This window comes from Sorex fumeus, unplaced genomic scaffold (assembly GCF_029834395.1).
Source record: "Sorex fumeus unplaced genomic scaffold, SorFum_2.1 ptg000063l, whole genome shotgun sequence".
Taxonomy (NCBI): Eukaryota; Metazoa; Chordata; class Mammalia; order Eulipotyphla; family Soricidae; genus Sorex; species Sorex fumeus.
In genome coordinates, this window is record NW_026606120.1 from 77,988,856 (window position 1) to 78,010,125 (window position 21,270).

Genomic DNA, 21,270 nt, shown 5'->3' on the forward strand with positions numbered 1-21,270 from the left:
CCTCCCCCTCCCCCTCCCCCATCCCCACCCTGTGCCATCTCTCAAGCTTCTCTAAACAGCATCAATACTGGAAATCAATTCATCAATGAGCTTCTTGGCTTTGAGACCCAAAGCCCTGGGGGGGGGGGGGTGGCTTTGCCGCACCCGAAGCCCCGCTCACTGCCTGAGCCACCCGCCCCCCTCCACCCAGTCCCAGGTCCCTCTCCTGGGCAAGGGGCCCTGTCCTCTCAGCTACCCCAGCCCAGGGACCACAGCACCGCAGAGCCCCAGGGCAGCTCTGTTTGAAACAGGAGTGTCTCGGGAGCTGGAGAAAGCCCAACTGGGGAGCAGAGACTGAGCTCCTTGGTGTCTTGGGGGACCCAGGATCTGGCTCACCTCCGGAGGCAGGAGCCAGCCACACTACCCACTGCACGTGCTGACCACTCAACATGCACTGCTTAGCTCTGGCTGGACAGACTCCCTCTTTAGCAGGTGCCCACCATACTCCAGACCCCAGCCAACCAGCATCCATCCCTGACCACCATGCCTGACGGCCCAGCATCAATACAGTGACTCATCTCACCAGGCCATCGCCAGCATCTCTGCCCAGCCCCATACCAACACCTTCGCTTGAGAACAGACAGCGGAGCCACGCCCCAGACACCCCCACAACAGCGGGAACCCGCCTCTGTCACGGTTCCCTGGGCTTCTGGGCTTCTCTATGGAGGTCTGTCCCAGCCTTGGGGGACTCTAAGCTGAGCTCCTGACACCCAGTTTCCACCAAGCGCAGAGTTGCTGGTCTCTTGTCCTGGCCTCTCCATCCACTAGGACGCAGCAGGAAGAGTTGTCTCTGGTGCCCCTGGGGTGGCTGCACATAGGGCAGACCTCTGTGCTTGCTAGGGACCTGGTCACTCCAGCCAGTGGCTAGCAGTGACCGTCTGCAGGGGCAGGGGTGCAGCTCCAGGTGGGTCCCTCTCGGGGATGGCTCCTGAGGACGGCATCCTTGATGCTACTGCAGGTGGGAGAGGGACTTCTCCTGGGGCCAAACAAGGGGGTGGGGTTGCCGTGGCTGCTCTCAGCATGGCACGTCAGCTGTGCCCGCTGCCCTGGACTTCCTGACCCCCCCCCGGACTCGCCTGCACCCCTGACCCTTCCATATCCGCGACCCTCCTGCATGGTGGACCCTCCCCCACCTGGGCCCTTCAGCACCTCGAACCTGTCCACACCCCCATCCCATACCCCCAGACCCTCCTGCACCCACCCTCCCATACCCCAGACCCGCCCACACCCCACTCCCATACCCCCATACCCCCCACACCCCCTGTACCTCCAGATCTGAGTGCATCCCCCAGACCCTCCCACACCTCCGACCCTCCGGCACCTCCGACCCTCCCTCCTTCCCTGCTCCACTGAAAGCTCAGCCAAGGAGGCTCAGCTCAGGAGCCGAGGAAGCAGCTATTCCGGGCCTGGGGCTGAGTGACAGGAAATCACCGTCCCAGAAGTCCCGCCTTCAGGAGCAGGAGGCTGCTGGTCAGCCTTCGTCTCCGTGGTAGGCCCAGCTAGCCTACCTGTGAACCCCGTTGCTGCCACTGCTGGAGGCGGATCTGGCAGACCCCACTGGAAAACAGTGCCCCACCACTGGCCTCGTTCAGCCTCAGTTTCCCCATTGATCCCATGAGGATGCTTGGCTTCTGCTGGGAGGGAATAATGCTGGGGCCCTGGGGGATCCTGGGCTCCCCATCTCCTCCTGACCCCCCTGGAACAAGCCCAGGGTGATGGCCCGCCAGATGCTGGGCCCTGTTTTCTAGTCTCACGATGTGGGGGGATGCCAGGACGTTCGCCACATGGGGAGGAGGAGGGTGGGCTCAGAGGCCCGAGAGGTACCCGGAGCCCACAGCTTGGAACAAGGGGTAAAACCGGAGAGAAGGCCTGGAAGGTGACCAGGAGCCACGATCCTCACCAGAGGGTGGATCCAAGTGTATCCGAGGGTGATGCAAGTGCCTCCTATCATGAGGACCTGAGCAGCTGGAAGGAGATGGGGGCCCCCTTCCTCCTGCCCCAGGGGCCTCCCCGTAGCCGCCCAGTTGAGCTTCTCTGTTGGGATGGGTGTGTGTGTTGGGGTGTGGGGGTCAGACAAGGACCAGAGACGAAGTTCAAAGGGTAACGCAGGTCGGCCAGTGGGAACCTCCGCGCTCCTAGGAGTGACACCCCGAGCCCTGGAGCTCTGCTCCAGGTATGGGTCCCCAAAACAAAACCCAAATAAGCAAAAAGTGTGGTTGGGCATCTCTCGAGGGGACTTCGAAAGGCTGCAGAGGGGCCGGAGCGATAGCACTGTGGGTAGCGCATTTGCCTTGCACACAGCCAACCCTGGTTCGATTCCCAGCATCCCATATGGTCCCCTGAGCACTTCCAGGAGTAATTCCTGAGTGCAGAGGCAGGAGTAACCTCTGTGCATCGCTGGGTGTGACCCAAAAAGCAAAAAAAAAAAAAAAGAGAGAAAAAAAGAAAAGAAAGGCTGCATCTTCTTCCTGGTCCCCAAATCGGTGTGACTGGCTATGAGTGTGAAGGGGCATGCGGGTGGGGGGTGGGTGGGGGCAGTATTCAGAGCAGAGTTGTCCCGAAAAAGCTGGTGTTTGGGCCAGGAGAACCTTTTCCTCAATCACTTTTCTTTAGCGGCAAGCCCTAGACACTGGAGCCATCTTCAAGGAAAACCTGCACCCCCTGGGGCAGACGGAGTTGGGGGTCTCCCTTGCCTGGGGTCCCAGGGGCCCAGGGCCCTGCTGTCTCCCCCGATGCTGGCTGCACTTCTGTCACCGAGACCCAATCCCGCTCCCGCCGACCCTACGACTCCCTCTGTGGCATCGGAATCAATGAGCAATTTGCTGCTCTTAATAGGCTGCCGGCACCCACTCCCAGTGCTCGCTATGCTCAGCCCTGCCCCCTCAGGACTGGTGCTGTGTCCACCCACCACGAGACAGGCCCTGGTGGGGGCAGGGGAGGAGGCGGCGAGCCCCCGGGGTGGGTTTCTTCGGGAGCAGACCTGATCCTGTACCCAAGATAGCTCCTGAGATGTCAGCACCCGCCCAGGGACTTGAAGCTCTTAAGTCTTCAGGGGACCCCTCTGGGACAGTTGGGACAGCTGGAAAACGGGAAATGGACAGCAGAGGCTGCAGTGTGTCCCCCACAGGTGGGATCTGAGGGGGATGGGGCACTGGGGATCCCAATTTGGCTTTTGGGTTATTTTTAGGCCATATGTGGCTGTGTCAGGGCTTATTCCTGGCAGGTTCAGGGGGCCACATGGGGGGGTGTCCAGGGATCAGACACGTGCAAAACAAGCACCTTATCTGCTGCCCTACAGCTCTGGCCCAGGGGATCCCAGTCTGTGAGGGAGCACTTACAGGATTCCTGGGAGCCCCTGGAATCCCCCCCTGCCCCGGGTCCAGCGGGGGGGGGGCGCCTGGAAGGAACCCACCTTCAGCCCCCTGGGGGTGCTGCTCAGTAGAGCTGGGGGAGGCTTCCTGTTGCAGGAGCCAGGGAGAGGCCCAGAGGGGTCAGTCTCAGGGTCCAGGGAAAGGCATGGCGAGCAAGCTGGGAGGAAGTGGGAGGGCAGCGAGCAGGAGAGCGCCGTGTCCTTCCGGCTGGGCTGAGCGCCATCAGCTTCTTCAGCAGCTCCAGAAACCTCGGCCCTGCTCCTCCCCAGGACTCTCGGGCTCCTCTGCTCCCCGCCACTCCCCGGGGTGACACAGACATCAAAGTGACAGGTGCGGCCTTCGGCTCAGCGCACCTTCGTTTCTTCTGTCGACTTTATGGAAGTGTAATTCAGACAAATAAAAGGCATATGTTTCAAGTGTTCAATCGGATGAATTTTGACAAATTTATATGCACATCTAACCGCTGCTATAATCAGGGCACGGGACATTTTCATCATCCCTAAAAGCTCCCCCGAGCCCCTATCCGAGTCGATGCCCCCAGCCCCGGGCAGCCGCTGATCTGCTTTCTGTCACTCGAGATTAGATTTGTCTTTGCTGGCGGTTCATAGGAATGGAATTATGTGATATGTCCCCTCAGTGTCTGGCTACTCCTCACTCTGTGACGCTGATGAGATGCTCCCGTGTTGTTTTGTCGTGAGTTTGCACCTTTCTCCTGCGGAAGAAGGAGGGTCCTGTCGTATGAAGACACGAGCGTCTGGTGGCCTCTTGATGGACATTTGTGTTGTTTCCGGGTGAAGCCGTGTCTAAGTGTATGAGAACACAGGTTTGCATTTCTCTTGGGTTCCTAGCAGTGGGATGATGAGACCTTATGGTAAAAAGTGCTTTAAGAGACCAATCAGGGGGCTGGAACACTGGTACAGCGGGTAGGGCACTTTCCTTGCCCATGGCCAACTGGGGTTTGATCCTCGGCATCCCATACATTCCCCTGAGCCAACCAGGAGTGATCCCTGAGTGCAGAGCCAGGAGTAAGTCCTAAGCACAACCAGATGGAACCCAACTCCCCCACCCATAAGAAAAAAGAAAGACACTGCTAAGTTTTTGCTTTGGGGAGTGAGGTGACACTACCCACAATGCCCAGGTGTTATCCTGACGCTGTGCTCATGCGTGACCCCTAGTGATGTTCAGAGGACCATCTGTGGTGTCAGAGATAAATGAGGGTCGACCACATGCAGCACCTCGCTGACCCCGCCCCTCACACTATCCCTCTGACCCTGTGACCCCTGAGCACTATCGCGTGTGTCTCGCTCGCTCCCCACCCCAAGAAAAGCAACACCACAACCGGGTAGGAGCTCAGTGGCTGAGCTCACCCTTGGCACGTAGCAGCCCCGTCTCCATGGGCCTAAGCCAGAGGCAGCCCCTGAGCATCACCCGCATTGCTCCCACCCAAGGGGGAAAAAAAAAGCCAAACACTAAAACAAAAAGGAAATGCACAGGGGGCTGGAGCAATAGCACAGTGGGTAGGGCGTTTGCCTTGAGCGCAGCCGACCTAGGTTCGATTCCCAGCATCCCATATGGTCCCGTGAGCACCGCTAGGAGTAATTCCTGAGTGCATGAACCAGGAGTAACTCCTGTGCATCGCCGGGTGTGACCCAAAAAAAAAAAAAAAAAAGGAAATGCACAGCCAGTCGTGCCCGGACTGTCGTGTCCCCTGATCTCCCCCTGAGCAGCGAGTGGTCCCGACACTTTAAGTGAGGTGAGACTGGCTGCCCACAGATACAGAGCTGGTGCTGCTGAGTCCAAAGCTGGAGGACTTCCTAGAGGAGGAGGCCAGGGTCTGGGCCCTGAGACCCAGGAGACTGACTCTGGAATACCTACAGGTGAAGTAGCCAGGTAAGACACAGCTCTCCCCCTGACACGATGGGAGTCTGTGGGGCCACAGTGAGTGTGCTGCGTCCCTTGACATCCTCCCCACCCCGACTCCCCTGCTGGACTAAACTTCAGCACATGGACTGTTTTGACTCTGGGTCCCGGCGGCCTCCCTGTCTCCCCACGCCTCAGCCTCCATCCATCCAGGGCCCTGGCTCGGTCTCTCCATCACCTTCGGCCTCTGCCCCTCTGCCTGGGCTCAAGTCTCCCCTCCCCGCTTCTTCATAGGTCCCCCAGAGCTCAGAGTCCATCTCCCGCCTCTGCTCAGCCCAGCTCTGGCTCTTCTGGGGGGATGGGGAGGGGGTCCCCATTGATGGAGGGCCACCCTAGGCCTGGCCTATCGATTAGGACCTCCCGGGGGCAGGGGTCTGCCCCTCCCTGCCCCGGGGCCTTGGCCAGCACCACCAGCGCTGCTAATATTAGCGCAGCGAGGCAGCTGGTTGATGGATTAGCAGAAATTAAGAATTCAAGTTCTGTAATTCGAATCGGACGGCTGCTGCTCGCTGACAGCTAATACTTCCCCAGAAATTAATGAGAGAAGGAGGCCGTGATGCCAGCGCCCACTCAGACCCATAATCTCCCCCTGGAGTGGTGCACTTGAACCCTAAGCAGACATTGCCCGGAGAGCTGGGGTCCCATGAGTGTCAGATCTCATGCTCTGATGCTCGGGGATCCCTTGGTTCCTAGATTCCCCCCTTCCCCCAGAGCCCCGGGCAGAGCCTGCAGGGTGCCCCCCGGGGCTCGGCCTGTCTCCATTGCGGGGTGCCCTCTGTGAAATGCAGCTCAGCACCTGCCCTTCTGCAAGCCCAGGCTCAATCCCCCAAGTGTCCTCCCCCGCCCCGCCCTCTTCTCCTGAGCCTCCCTGCCTCCCAGGGGTGCCCACAGGAACCCCCAGAGTCAGCACTGGGGACCCATGTCTCCTGAGTCCCGGAGCCTCATTTCTTCCCCGTCCGTTGTACCAAGTCTTAAGGCTTCAAGTCACTCCGAGACAGGGTACCCTCTCCCAAGTTTTCATTTTCGAAGTCAGTCCTAGCCCCCTGCCAGGCTCAAAAACCGGTGAGTGCAGGAGGCCAGTGACATAGTAGAGGGTGGGGTGCTTGCCTTACCTGCAGCTTCCATCCCTGACACCCCATAGGGCCCCCTGAGTCCTGCCAGGACTCACCCCTGAGCACAGAGACAGGAGTAAGCCCTGAGCACCACCGGGCGTGGCCCCAAACCAAGCCAAAACAAAACCTGGTGGATTGAGGTTGGTGCCTGCAGCCTGTCTGAGGAGACCCTAATCCAGGCCCCACCGGGAGCAACTGAGCTGGGGGCAGCCTGTAAGCACTGCCAGGTGTGGCCCCTAAACTGTCAACAAGGAAGCGGTGAGTGGCATGAACCCACACTTCCTGCTCCCTTCACTCCGGCCTCATGGTCAGTCCCCTGCCCGGGGCCGCCCATCAGAGCTCGCTGATTGACTGACAGGGTTAGCCAAGGCCAGGCCAGCCCCGCTGCAGCCCATGTGGCTGTGTCACGTGGGGGTGCAGGAACACGTCCACTCCTGCTGTGGCTGACTCCCGAAATGCATTTTCCTAACTGGCAGCCTGGAAGTAGTTTTCCGAGAAGGCTGGACACGGTGCTGATTTAATATCTGGGCAGAGGGGCCAGAGCAAGAGCGCTCACTCACCTTGTATGTGGCTGACCAGGGTTTGAATGCCATACGGTCCCCTAAGCCCCATCAGGAGTGGCCCTGAGTGCAGGGCCTGGAGAAAGCCCTGAGCATCTCCGGATGTAGCCCCCAAGACGAAACAACGGATGGGCAGAATGGTTAGAGCAAGTCCAGCGAGTCTGGCTGACAGGGCATCCGGCAAGGGAGCTGTCCCGTCACACAGGAAGGACACCATCCACCCGCCCAGGCCCACTCTCTCCCTGGCACCTGTAACTCCCAGGCTCGGTTCCAGCTCAGGGAGGAGGAACCTGGTTTTGAGCCGTCAGGCTGGATATCCCCAGGCCCCTGTGGCATAGTTGTGCTGGTGTTGGGGTGGGAATGGGGTTGGGGCGGGAATCCTGCCTCGTAGAGAACCAAGACTGGGGGAATGGAGTGAGCAGGGATGTCCCCAGCACTGGGAGGGCTGGGCCTTCCTCTTTGACAGGTGGGGAAACTGAGGCTCAGAAAATGGGTGTGTGCAAAGCCTGCGGGAGACCTGGGTTCCTTCCCTGCTACCACATGGCACCCTGAGCATTGCTGGATGTGGTGCCTCTCCATTGCCAAAAAAAAAAAAAGTTGGTTTGTCATTCAATCCTGATTATCTGTTTACTGGATGGCAGGGTGAGCCCCAGGGCAGATGGTCTCAAATCTCTCTAGAAGGCTCCGCTCGATTCTGGAAAATCAGATGTTCTGTCCAACCCTGCTTCCTCTGGCCAGAGTTTGAGCACAAACTTGCTCCCAACTGGGCCAGGGCTGGAGGCAGAGAAGGGGTACGGGAAGGTGGTTTCCGGCAGGAGCTGTCTGGGGCAGGAAATAGCCCTGGAGCCAGCCCCCCCCCCCACCTCCTCTTTCCGACTAAGGCTGCCTGGGATGCCCTCAGACTCCCAGTCCTCCCACATTTCTCTCCTTCTGAGGTTCACCCCATGCAGGATGAATACCAGGGAGAGGGTGGGAGAGGGGAGGGGAGGGGCCCGGGGCTGTGGGTTCCAGCAGGAGTGTGCCAGCCCACCAGCCTCCACACACACGGTCCTTCAAGGCCCAAATAGCCTCTTCCCAGATCCAATTAAAACGGTGATTGAAGCGAGGTTGAAATAATCACATAATCATTTTCTCCAATGAAGTGACTGGCTGGAGCTCAATTTGAAAGCGGGGCTGTTAATTGGATCTGTAGGGCTCTTCCCAGGGAGGAGAGGGTCCTGGCTGGGGTCAGGCCCCTCGACCCCCTGCCCCCCCCCCACAATTCCATCTGTTCTGTCCTTACCATCTCCCTCACTTCCTCTCTCACAGGTGTCTTGGTCTCCTCCCAGACACAGGTGAGGGGTTGGAGCAATAATACAGCAGGGAGGGAGGGAGGGTGTTTGCCTTGCATGTAGCCGACCAGGGTTTGATTCCCGGCACATCATAAGGTCACCCAAGCACCCACCAGGAGTGATTTCTGAGTGCAGGGCCAGGAGTAAGCCCTGAGCATAGCCAGGTGTGACTCAAAACAAAACAAAACAAAACAAAACAAAACAAAAACAGTCACATAGTGAGACAGGACACCAAGGGCCCAGGACCCTCTGGGTCAAGCAAAGCCTGTGTCCACCTGGTCTCACTGTCCTGTCCATGCTCCACCCAATCCCCAGAGCCGTGCTGTGTCCGCCCTCTCCCAGAGGGAAGGGGATGGGTCGGCGGAGCAGAAAACTCACTTCAAGGGCTCACTCTTTTCCTCCCTCCTTCCACAGACAATCTTTGGGGGGCTCATTCTGCACTACCCGAGGTCACGTGATGGCAGGGATTGAACCAGGGACTTCCACATGCAAAGAAGGACTCGCAACCCTCTCCCTGCCCCCGCCAACATTCCAACATTCTTTTTGTTTTGTTCTATTTGGGGGCCACAACCAGCAGTGCTCAGGTTACTTCTGGTTCTGTGCTCAGGGATTACTCCTGATGGGGTGGCAGGGATCGAATGTGGATGGGCTGCCGGCAAGGCAAACGCACTCCCTGCTGTCCCATCTCTGGCCCCAACATTCCTGAACTGTGTTATTCTCCCCCTGCCCTCCCCTGCCCCCCCATGCCTGTGATGATGGGGTCCCCCCACCAGGTGGCGCTGCTCCCCAGCGGTCACTGAGTTGCTCACACAGGGGCTCGCCCAGGGTCACCCTCCCACTGCAGTGCTCACCCCTTTTAGTGATGGTTCTCACTGGGGCTCACGTTCCTCAGTTGGGGTGCTCATGCACAGGCGCAGATATGCGTGTGGTTTTGGAATCCCAACCAGCAAGGCTCAAGGGCCGGCTTAGTGCCCAAAGGACCATCCCTGCCGGTGCTCCTGGCCTGGTGGGGCCAGGGACCGACCCAGGCTTTCCGGCATGCAAAGCGGCTGCTCAGCGGGTGAGCACAGACTCTTTACATCCTTACTGCTCGGGAGGCCCCGAGCCCGATGCCAGGGGTGCAGAGAACGAGTAGCCAACTCCAGCTGCTGGAGCAGCCCTCACCTAACTGCAGCTGGGCTGGCAGGGGCCTCGGAGCCACAACCTGAGAAACCCAGAGGAACTGCATGCCCCGAGATGAGGAGGGTGACGGTGAGAAGACAGGAGGTGCGTATTCCTGTCTCTGAGCTGGGTTTTCAGCTCTCGGCTCTCTGGGCCTCTGCAGAGAAAAGGATCTGGGTGGCCTTGGTGAGGCAGAGGGGCGCGTGCAACCATTGGCAACTGTCTAGGCAAGGGGTCTGCTGCTACTGTCCAGAGAAGGGGCAGAGAGTCAGTGGTCAGCCCCGGGGCCCTGGGCTGGAGGTGCAGGAACTAGGTCTCGGTCTTGCTCTACAGCATCCATGTGGCTATTTGGGATCAGCTCGGGGGAGCTCCTTGGCCATGGGGCTGGAGTTGTAGGGGAGGGAGAAACCATGGACTGGGGGGCGGAGTGGGGGGTGCCTGCAGGACTAAGCTGGGCCCTGTGCCCAGTGTCCACCTCCCTGGGGACCCTGGGAGTCCAGGTGAGGCACCGTCCTGCCCTCCAGCTCAGTAGTTGCTCTGCCTTAGTCAGGCAGGAGTGAGGGTGACATGGCAGAACTGACTAGCTGGCTGGGACAGTCGCCCCCACCCCCGGACCCATCCCTGGTTTCGCTTTGCACCTTCTTGACCACCTCCGTGGCACCAACCACTGAGCTTCCTGCCCCAGGGGGCCAGCCCAAGCTCTTGCCTGTGGCCCAGAGTCCTTCTGGCATCGCTGGCCTGCTGGGCAGCCGCTGCAGGGGTGAGTCAGAGCTCTCATCAGAGATTAATTAATCAATTGAGTTAATCAGACAGCTGGGATGTGCTGGGGTTACAGATGGGGCAGCTGCGAGGAAGAGGCCGGACAGCCAGGTGTGCGGGGCCCGGCCGGGCTGGCTGCGGGACGGGAGGGGGGGCAGTGACCCGGGAAGGAGGTGGAGGTGCCCAGCCAGGCCTTCAGGGGTGGGACTGGAAGGTGCTGGAATGTGCTGGAACGTGCTGGAAGGTGCCCTTTGCGGGGGCCAGACATGGAGCCTGCCTGGGGAGGGAGGGCAGGAGTAGGACCTCTGCCACCCAGTGTCCTCACTCATTTTTCATCTTGTCATGGGCGCCTCTGAGGCAGCTTAAGATTTTTCTCTGAATGGAGCAGGGAAAAGGAAGGAAAGAAAAACAGGGAAAGGCAGGTTCCCCTTCACTGGATCCTGGTCCGAAGGAGGAGTCGGAGGCTACTCTGAGGCAGTCAGATCTGACGGTGGAGGCCATAGGCAGAGACCCGCCTGTCTCCCCAGCCTGAAGCTCGCATCTGGGCTGGAGGGGGGGGGGCCGCGGGCCAGGGTGGGCAGGAGGCCAGGAAGAACACACACATTGTGATTCGTGATCGTGATTCGCAAAGTCTGCTTTTGTCTATTTCTGTCTTCTCCGACCTTGGGAGGGCGGCCGGGAGAGAGCAGGGCAGGAAGTGGGATGGTGGGAACTGGACTCAGGAGGCCCTGTGACCTCCCACCTCACATGGGCCCTTACTCTTTGAGGGCCTTGTAGTTTACCCTGGGCTGCCAGCAATGCACAGTCTTCAGGGACTCAGAGTCCTGGAGGGTGGGGCTGCGTGTCCAGCCTGGGGCACGCAAAGGCCAATGGGAGGAGGGTCAGAGGAGGGAGGCTGGAGAGGGGCAGGTGGGCCCTGCAGGTAGGCTGGAGACAGGCCCCCCTCTGAGGTGGAGGAAAGGCCATTAGGGCAGGTCTCCGCGATCCAAGGAACCCGAGACCAGGCCCTGGGCATCTGGAAGTGGCCAGGACAGGTCTCAGCTGCTCTGCAGAGACATCTGTTGGGAGCAGGAGCACAGCACCAACAAGGACAGAAGAGGCTGAGACGGGAGAGAGAAAGGAGGCGGGGAGCGATAGCACAGCGGGAGGGCGTTTACCTTGCACATGGACCCATGTTCGATCCCCAGCATTGTGCGTGGTCCCCCAAGCACCACCAGGAGTGATTCCTGAGCATCGCTGGGTGTGGCCCAAAAACCAAAAGAAAAAAGGAAAAAGAAAAGTGTGTGTGGTTGTGTGTGTGGTCACATGTGTCCTCGAGACTGGGGGCAGGTTTGTGTGTGTCTGTATAGTGAATAGGCTTGTATGTGTGGATGCGTGTCTGTGTGTGGTGATGATTGTGAGAGCAGAGTTCACATTCTTTTTGGAGTCACAGGACCCATTAGAAATGGTCACAGGAGACTTGGTATAGCAGGTAAGGCACTTGCTGTGGGAAAAGAATAGAGAGAAGAGAAAAAGAAAGAGAGGGAGGGAGGGAGGAAGGAAAAGAAGAGAGGGAGGAAAGAAGAGAGGGAAGGAGCGGGAGAAAGAGAAAGAGCAGGAAGGATGGAAAGAAAGAAGGAAGGAAGGATGGAAGGAAGGGAAAAGAAAGGAAGGAAGACGAGAAGAAAAGACGGAAATGAAGGGAAGGAAGGAAGGCAGACATAAAGAAAGAGAATACTGGATTAGGAATGTGGCTCAGTAGTAGACAACAGCCTGGATTTCTTTTTTTTTTAATTTGATTTTATTTTTTATGCAGTTGTTCAAAATAATTCATTGCATTTAATATTCAAACAACAATCCCACCATCATAAGAGCAAAGTGTGTGAAGATTGTTGTGTTTCATCCTGGAGCCATTTAAGCCCTTGTACAGAGATTTACAAGGATGTATGTTAAACTCAAACAAATATGTACTACTTTTGATACATCAGTGCGTTAGAGTATAAAAGTTTGCATGGCCAAAATTGTGGCTGCATGCTCCAGGAATTCTGAACTTTAGAATATGATTATAGCGCAGATTCACTCACGGGTAAGGCCTATGTCACTCTCTTCCGGGAGCTTTATTTCAGAGTCTCTGGATCTTGGCCGTTGATGAGATTATATGGTGCCAGGGGCAGTTTTTGGGTGTGACTGCCAATTTCCTGGAAAACTAGAGAGCTGGGGGGAGGAGGCCCAGTCCTGCTCCAACCAAGCTTGGAGATCTTAGTCACAGGTCCCACATCCCTGGGTTTTTCTGCAGGTTCTCTTGGGGTGAGGCTCATGCAAGCCTGTTGACAGCAGCCTTGAACATGGCTGCGGTTGAGTTCCGTACAATCTTGCTGCACACACGACACGACCGGGCAGAGGTTGGGCCCTCAATGTTTTGGGTGTGAGAAGGCGAGACCTGGGGCAGTCTCAGGGACAGACCCTGAGCCACAGAGACCCGGGACACTGCTAAGGCACTGGGCAGGTATAGGCAGAGCCCAGCCTGGTCCCCCAGCACTGCTGGGGGTGACCTCCAACCACAGAGCTGGGAGTAGCCCCTGTGCACAGGTAGGGGTGGCCCCCAAGCCCTCCATACACCCCCCCCCCGAAAGAAGTGAATCCCATCAGGTCAAGTGAGTCGGCTGAGGGTAGTGGCCACGCAGCAGGTGGAAACCAGACAAGCCAACAGGCTTTCCCGACGGCAGAGCAAAGACCCCCCCACCCCTTCAAGGGTGTCCAGAGAGAGGCTCCTGCTGAGAGGGAAGAGATGACTGAAGTGATGTAAGGACCGAGCGGAGGGTCGCGGGCATCTGGTGAAGCTGCAGAGGCTCCAAGCCATCAGCCTGGCTGAGGAAGCAGCTCCCAGGTGGACAAGTGCTCCGGCCACAGAAGTCTGCTCGGGCCGACTCAACCCCCGAGTGGGTGGGGCCCAAACATAAAGAAATGATACTTTTACTTAGGAAGGGGGACTGGAGTGACAATACAGTGGGTAGGGCATTTACCTGGCATGTGGCAGACCTGGGTTTGAGCCCCGGCATCCCACCTGGTTCCCGGAGCACTGCCAGGAGTAACCCCTGAGTACTGCCGGGTGTGACCCCAACTCCCCCTGCCAAAAAAAATTAATTTTAAATAATTTAAAATAAATATAGCACAGCAGGGAAAGCATTTGCTTTGCATGTGGCTGACCCAGGCTCAATCCCGGGAATAGTATATATGATCACCCCACCCGCCCTGCCCCCTGAGCCCTGCCAGGAGTAAGCCCTGAACATTGCAGGCTGTGGTCCCCAAATGAACGAAAAATTTTAAATTAAAAAAGGCAAAAGAGGGGGCCGGAGCAATAGCACAGCGGGTAGGGCGTTTGCCTTGCACGCGGCCGACCCGGGTTCGATTCCCAGCATCCCATATGGTCCCCTGAGCACCGCCAGGGGTAATTACTGAGTGCAGAGCCAGGAGTGACCCCTGTGCGTTGCCAGGTGTGACCCAAAAAGTAAAAAAAAAAAAAAAAGGCAAAAGATAGGGCTGGGACCATAGCACAGAGGGCAGGACATTTGCCTTGCACGCGGCCGACCGGATTCGATTCCCATCATGCCATATGGTCCCCCGAGCACTGTCAGGAGTAACTCCTGAGTGCATGGGCCAGGAGTAACCCCTGTGCATTGCTGGGTGTGACCCAAAAAGCAAAAAAAAGAAATAAAACAAAGGAAAAATACCCCAATTGTAACCACGTTACCTAATCTACAATGACATAACAGGAAAGAAAACTGCTTCCAGCCTCTGCCGATGCTGCAGCCTTGGCGAGGGCTACTCAGGCAATGTCAGCCTCTGCCCCGCCCTTCAATGCTCCCAGGTACCTGCTGCCAGGTGTGTCCGGAAGTGCTCCCAGGGCACAGAAGCCCCTGATGGCCCCCTGGTTTGCACCCGCTGGCGTCTCCCAGGGTCCTGGGGCCGCCCCTGCTCCGGGCCCCGCCTCTGTTGCTCCTGCAGATCAGATTCAATGAGACCGGGGACTGTGTCTTTAATTTCCCTCCTGTCCGTCCCTGGAACGTGATAAAAATACCCAGCATTGATCTTTTTTCTTCCTCTTCTGCCAGGATAATGTTTACCCAGGTGTCAATCAGACGGAGAATTTGGCTTCCTAATTTCTCTTCTCCTCCCCGGGGGCCTGGCGTCTCCCGCCTCACGCGGACACTGAGCTGGAATCAAGGTTACTAATAATCCCCCGGCACACACGGGCTCCGAGAGCACATATATTAAAGTCACATATTGATTTATATTTTCGGGTCCCTCTGCCTTTCTGCCCAACCTCGGCCTTTCTCTCTGCCAAGGAGAGAAAAGAATGATCCGGCTATATTTATCGCCAAGATGGTTAGTATAAAGAGCATCTCATCCCAAGGCAGCGCCACCTCTTCTTGCTTTCTTTGGGGGTGTTAAAAAAAAAAACACAATAAGGTGACACGGCCCGTCCATAAGCATTTCCCTTTGGCTGTTCCTTCCTTCACTTCTCCTGGCAGGAAGGGCTGAGAGGCGCAAGGTGGATGGTCCACAGGACCTGCTGACTTGACAAATGCTCAGGGTCGGGAGCTGCCAGGTCCCTGTCACCCGCAGAGATGACCCTGCTGTTGGTGGCTGGCCGGGCAGGTAGGGGCCATGGAATGGGGTTGGGGGACAGTGTCATGGTTCAGTGATCCTAAAAGGAGGCCTGGCGGACCCCAGAGCACCACATCATGAGCGACTCCACAACTTTGTTCCATTTCACAGTTGGGAAGATGGAGGTGGGTGTTTGCTTTCCCCTGGGGCTCCTGCTTGCAGGTCAGACCGGGCTTGAGGGACACATAACCTCCTGCAAGGGGCGAGGGGGGGAACACGGGGATCCCCTTCAGGCCGCTGGAGGGGGAAGGGGCAGCAGGAGAGATGGCCTGCGGATTCTTGTTCTTTTTTTGTTTACTTCTGGCACTGTGCTCAGGAATTACTCGTGGGGGCTGGAGTGATAGCACAGACGGTAGGGTGTTTGCCTTGCACATGGCCAACCCTCATTCAATTCCCAGCATCCCATATGGTCCCCCGAGCACCACCAGGAATAATTCCTGAGTGCATGAGCCAGGATTAACCCCTGTGCATTGCTAGGTGTGACCCACATAAAAGAAAGAAAGGAAAAAAAAAGGAATTACTCCTGACAGGCTTGGGGGATGTCGGGGATTGAACCCAGGTCAGCCACATGCAAGACAAGCAGCCTCCCCGCTGTACTATTGCTCCAGCCCTCTTGTTTTTACTGGGGGAGGGAGCTTGGGTTGTACCTGGTGGTGCTCAGTATTTACCCCTGGCTCTGTACTCAGAAATCACTCTTTGAGGTGCTCAAGAAAATGGATGTGGTGCCAGGCACCAAACCCAACTCAACCACATGCAAAGCAAGAGCCTTAAGCCCTGCATTATCTCTCTAGGCAGATTCTCCTGAAAAGTGAAAGGCAGGAAGAAGTGGGGACGTAGCACCAAGCCTGGGACCTCCAGCATCTGCCCCTCCACACACACACACACACACACACACACACACACACACACACACACACACACACAAAACTTTTGCCTGCCCGAAGTTTTAAAATGCCTCTTTAGGGACCAGAGTGCTATTACAGTGGGAAGGGCATTTGCCTTGCACACGACTGACTCAGGTTCGATCCTCCGCATCCCATATGGTCCCCGGAGCTTTTCCAGGAGTAATTCTGAGTGCAGAGTCAGGAGTAACCCCCGAGCATCGCCAAGTGTCCCCCCCCCCCCCACCACACACACACTTTAAAAAAAGGCGTTTTGGGGGCCTGAGAAGTAGTAAAGCAGACAGGGCACCTGCCTTGCACATGGCCAACTTGGATTGGATGCCCAGTACCCCTATTGTCCCCTGAGCCCCGCCTGGAGCCAGTGCAGAGCCTGAGTAGAGCTGGGCAGGGCTGTACTCAAAAAATCAAAATTAAAACGCCTCTCTGGGGCCAGGAGTGAATTAGTGGCTTAAAGTCGGCCTGGGACACGGAATGTCACAAGTCTCATCCCCAGTGCTGCAGGGCACGCACCTCAGCAGGTGGTCCGAGGCCAAGACCAAGGGCTGTGTCCAACACAGAGATCTGGGAGCCCTGTGCATCACTTGGGCCCTTCGGGGCAAGGGCAGCTCCAGGGCGCCACCTGCTGGTGGTCCCAGCAGCACAGCCACATGCAAGATCCTAGCCCCTTGCGGATGTGACCCAGCCCACCTCAATGCAGGGAAGGGAGGGGGAAGGGAGAAGATCCCTAGGGCACATTTCCAGTCATGAAAACTTCACCAACGTTCTCAGCAAAGACCCCTACTGGGCGGAGTCTGCACAGGGGTTCAAGGCTCTTTCTTGCCTTGCACACACAGCTGACCCTGCGGTTCAATCCCAGCATCCCAAAGGGTCTGGAATTCCCCTGAATCCCACCAGGAGTGATTTTTAAGCACAGAGTTGGGAATAAGTCTTGGGCAAGCCAGCTGTGCTCCTCCCATCCCCCCCCCAAAAAAAAACCCTCCAAGTAACTAAAATTACCATTTTTAATTTTGTTATGTTGGCGGAGAGGGGAAGGGGGTGGAGAAATGACACACCCAGCAGTGCTCAGGGGTTACTCCTGCCTCTGTGCTCAGGAGTGACCCCAAGTCGTGATTGAGGGACTATATAAGATGCCAGAGTTTCAAAACAGGCTCAATGTATTTTTTTCTTTTTTGTTTGGGGGCCACACCTGGCGATGCTCAGAAGTTACTCCTGACTCTGTACTCAGAAATCATTCCTGGCACAGGGGACTATATAGGATGCTGGGTATCAAACCCGGGTTGGCCATGTGCAAGATAAGTGCCCGATCCACTGTACTATCACTCCGTTCCCCCAGTATTTTTTTTCTGAAGGGCTCTTTGAATCATTTTTGCTGAAGTGGGAGAGCACGGGCCTGGCCTGTGCTCAGACCTGAGTACAATACCTGGGCGTGAACGGCCCCAAGCACCACCAGGAGTGACCCATCCACACAAGTTAACATGGTGGCTTGTGAGGTAACACACAGGCTGGTCTGTGTGAGAACCTGGACTCGATCCCCAGCACCACTCCACCCCCCAGCCCCGAGTATGCCTGGACCCTGCACTCTGAGTGTGGCCCCCACAAGAACAAATTAAAAATAATCTCTTTGATGCTGATGCCCATTCCCTCCAGGGGCACTGCACTCAGAAGGGAAGCCAAGGGGAGCAGGAGAGTCACAGACCCCACCTGTTGGGCATACCCCTTCTCTGACTTGCGCCTCTTCCACATTCTTGGTTTTCTGTTTGGGGGCCACGCCCAGCGGTGTCCTGGGGTTACCCCTGGTTCTGAGCTCAGGGATCACACAGGCAGAGTGTTACCCCTACCCTGGTGGGCTGAGGGGAAGGTGTGGCCACCGGCTCAGTCCTGCCCTGCATCCCACTGGCTGGGGCTCGCCTCTGCGGACCCCCAGAAGGCCCTACCTGTCCCTCCCTTGTCTTGACAGTGGTGGATGCGGGTCACCTCAAGTCTCCTCCCTCGCGAGGGCTGAGACTTGGGTCCTCCCTGAAAACGGCCGCAGGAGGCTGAGTTGGGGGCACTGTCCAGGAGAGGTGCTGGCCACCCAGCCCGCAACTCTACATCCTGAGCCCCTTTGAATTTTCAGTAATTTAACTGCACCACATGCAACCCAGGACCCCTCACCTTACTCCAGAGCCTGATTGCCCCCACCCCATCTCTCCCCACCCCTGCAGGGCTGGCCCTGTCTCTGTGCCTGAGCATCTTGTGCTGCGCCCCTGCGAGTGAGCAGAGGCCGGGGCGGGGGTCACTGTGGCTGGGATTGGACTGAGTCCCACGAAGTCCTTGCTTCCGGGGTCCCTTTGCACTGCGGGGCCAGATAGTAGAAGTGGGGGTGGGGGGAGCTGCTGAGGGACCGTCACTCCAGGGGAACATTTTTTTTTCTTTGCTTTTTTTTTGGGGGGGGGGCGTCGCTCCCGGTGGTGCTCAGGGGTCACTCCTGGCTCTGCACTCAGGAACGACTCTTGGCGGTGCTCGGGGGCCCTATGGGATGGACCCTATGGGATGGACCCCGGGCAGCGCGGGACCCCGGCCGTGACTCTGCGCCCGGGCTGCGGCTGACGTGCGGCCGAGCTGACGGGAGCGTGCGGTGGAACGCGGCCTGACACCAGCCGGGTAATTGATCTGGAGGTGCCAATTTGCAGCAACTAAATATTTGGTTTCTGCCTCTGCCTGCTCCGCTTTCTGCTCAAACAAACTTCAATTAAAAGCGAAAAGCCAGAAGGGGGGCGGCCGGCGGGGGGCGGTGCCGCGCCCGATCGATGCGGGAGCGGGAGGGAGCGCGGCGAAGGACGAGCCGCGCGCCCCCTTCGGGTCACCGCGCACCCCTTCATGGGGCCCGGGGAAGCTGCGGTCAGCGCAGCAGGGGGTCGCCCCACCGCCCGACCTGAACCTCCAACCGCACTCAAGCAGGGAGCGTGGGGGTGGGCTCCAGGGCGCAGCCCCCCATCTCCTGACACAGGAGCTGTCCCCAGGGCAAGGGCAGAGGGGCCTGGAGTTGGGGGCCTGGCGGCGGGGGTTGGGGGTGGGGGGAGGGGCCCTGGGTAGGTGGCGGGATCTTGGGGCAGCAGCTGCCTCCTTGGGGGTGGGGTGAGACAAACAGTCCAGCAGGAAACGGGGGTGGGGTGGGGGGGCTTCAGCCCCAAGGAAAGTTTCTTTTTGTTTTGGGGCCACCCCTGGCTGTGCTCAGGGATTACTCCTGGCAGGCTCAGGGGGCCTAGGGGCAGTCAGGGATGGGACCTCGGCTGGCCCTCTGAGGTAAGTGCTCTTCCCACCCCAGCAGGGAAGGTTCTGTATGGGCCCGACCTTCCTGGGCCAGCTTGTGAGCTGGGAGCCGGTTATCAGGGTCTGCTCCTGTCAGGGCTCAGGCAGTTCTGCAGGGCTCGTGAATGACTCAAAGGGCTGGGGTCCCAGCAAGCATGGGGATCTGGGCTTCAATCCCTCTCTGGGTACCAGGGTGTGGCCCAAAAGAATTCTAGAAAAGGGGTGCTGAGGAGTCACCAGGGGAGGGGCAGACTCAGATGGGTGGCGAGATTTGGGGTCCCTGGGGGGTCAGAGGTGAGGAGGAAGGCCAAGGGACAGGGAGGTGGGCCCTCCCATATTTCCATTCTTTGGGAGACCCGCAGCAGGATCCTCTGGGGCAACTCTAGGTGCACGAACAGGGGCCCTGCAGGAAGCCTCCTGGACAGGTTGGGGGGTACCACCCTCACCACCCCCTGCTCAGCTTCCAGCTGTCTGTGCGACCTGGGGCCAGGGTATTGGGGCTTCTTGGGGCTGAGGAGAGGGCCCCCCTCACTTCTGCTCCCCGGGTAAGTCCCTCCCCAGCCCACAGGGTGCCCGCACCTCCCTCCCCTCCCTGGGCGCTGAGCTGTGGAGCAGAATGATTTCCTGTAATTGGCCGCAATCCGGCCGCCAACTTGTTCTATCGACATGCTGGTTAGCTGGAAATTGTATTGGAATCTGAGCGACAGGGAGGGAGGGGAGAAGCCGGGAGGAGGCTCTCAGGGTCCCTGCTGGGTGCAGCCCACCCTGGGGTGGGGGGGATAAAGGAAGCCACCAGCAAGGAGGGACAGAAAAGCCCCTCCACCGCCACTCAGCTCCTGCAGCCCCCTGCTGCCCCCCCCCATCCCTGTACCGATGGCCAGCGCACACCCCTGCCGCCCCTGGGTTAGTCCATGCTGTCTTGCTGAGAACTTGGGGTGCTAGGCACTCATGACGGAGCTGTAACCTCTCCCCCTATCTCCAGCCATGGCTGCATTACCAGAGGCTCATGGTGGGGGCACCTGGTCTGGATACCCGGGCCCGGGAACCCCCAAATTCACCCCAGGTCTAGGTCTAATCCAGCCCTCCTCCCGCATTCACAGCTGGGAGAGATTGCAAGACGGTGCCGGTGCCTTGTTTTTGCTTTTTCTTTTTGTGTCACACCCAGCTACGCTTGGGGATTACTCCTGGTGGTGCTCGGAGGACATTATGGGATGCTGGGAGTCGAACCCAGGCTGGCCATGTGCAAGGAAAACGCCCTACCTGCTGCACTATTGCTCCAGCCTGGTGTCGTGTTCTGAACCAGGAATGCTGAGGCTCCCTGGGGTCCGTCACCTGCAGACTGGTGCCAGGAGGTAAAACCCCAAGTGGAGCTGGAGCGTGGACTGAGACCCATCCCCAAGGGGTGGGGTTGCAGCCAACAGAGTGACTGCAGCTGGGTAGGCCCACACTCACGCTGGAGACTAGGTTGTTGGCCAGGCACAGGCCAGGACAAAGTCACACACCTTCGGGTGCTGGAGGCCCGACCCCAACCCAGGCAGGTGCTGCCACCTGCTGGCCGGCTGGGCGCTCACCTCCTGCTAGCTCCTGGAGCACCTTCTAGGGCAAAACTGGCCAAGGGAGCCTGCGAGGAGTGAGCAGGACGGGAAGGACCCACCCTGTCTCCACGCATCCCTGACGCCCACCAGGTCACAGGATTTACAGTCTGCAGAGGCCTTTCCGGTGCCCTGGACATGGGCATCTCCCAGCCCACCTGCAGGAAGCGAGGGGGCTAGGCTCAGGCCTTACACCGTGAGGGTCCATCACCAGCGCCGTGAACAGCCCAGCAGAGTGACAAGGAGAGACTGGCCCAAACCAGAGCCCTCTCCTCATCAGCACCCCTGAAAGGGTCACGGGTCAGCCAGGGCCACGTGCACAAAGGGTTATTTCCTCCAGTGTGGGAGCACTTAAGAGAATCCAGACTGCTCCTCAGCCAGTCCCCCAGCCCACCCTGCCCCGGGGGAAGCAGCAGCCTGTCATTCTGGCCTGCCCGGTCCAGCCTTTCTCTGCTCCTTGGGGTTTGCCATAACGAGCTGGTTCCTCATCTCCGAGGTCCTGTGAAGAGGGCACCGAGCACAGCCACCGCCGCAGTCCCATCCGTCACACTTGCCTCTGGCCTTAATAGGCTGCTGGCCGCACGG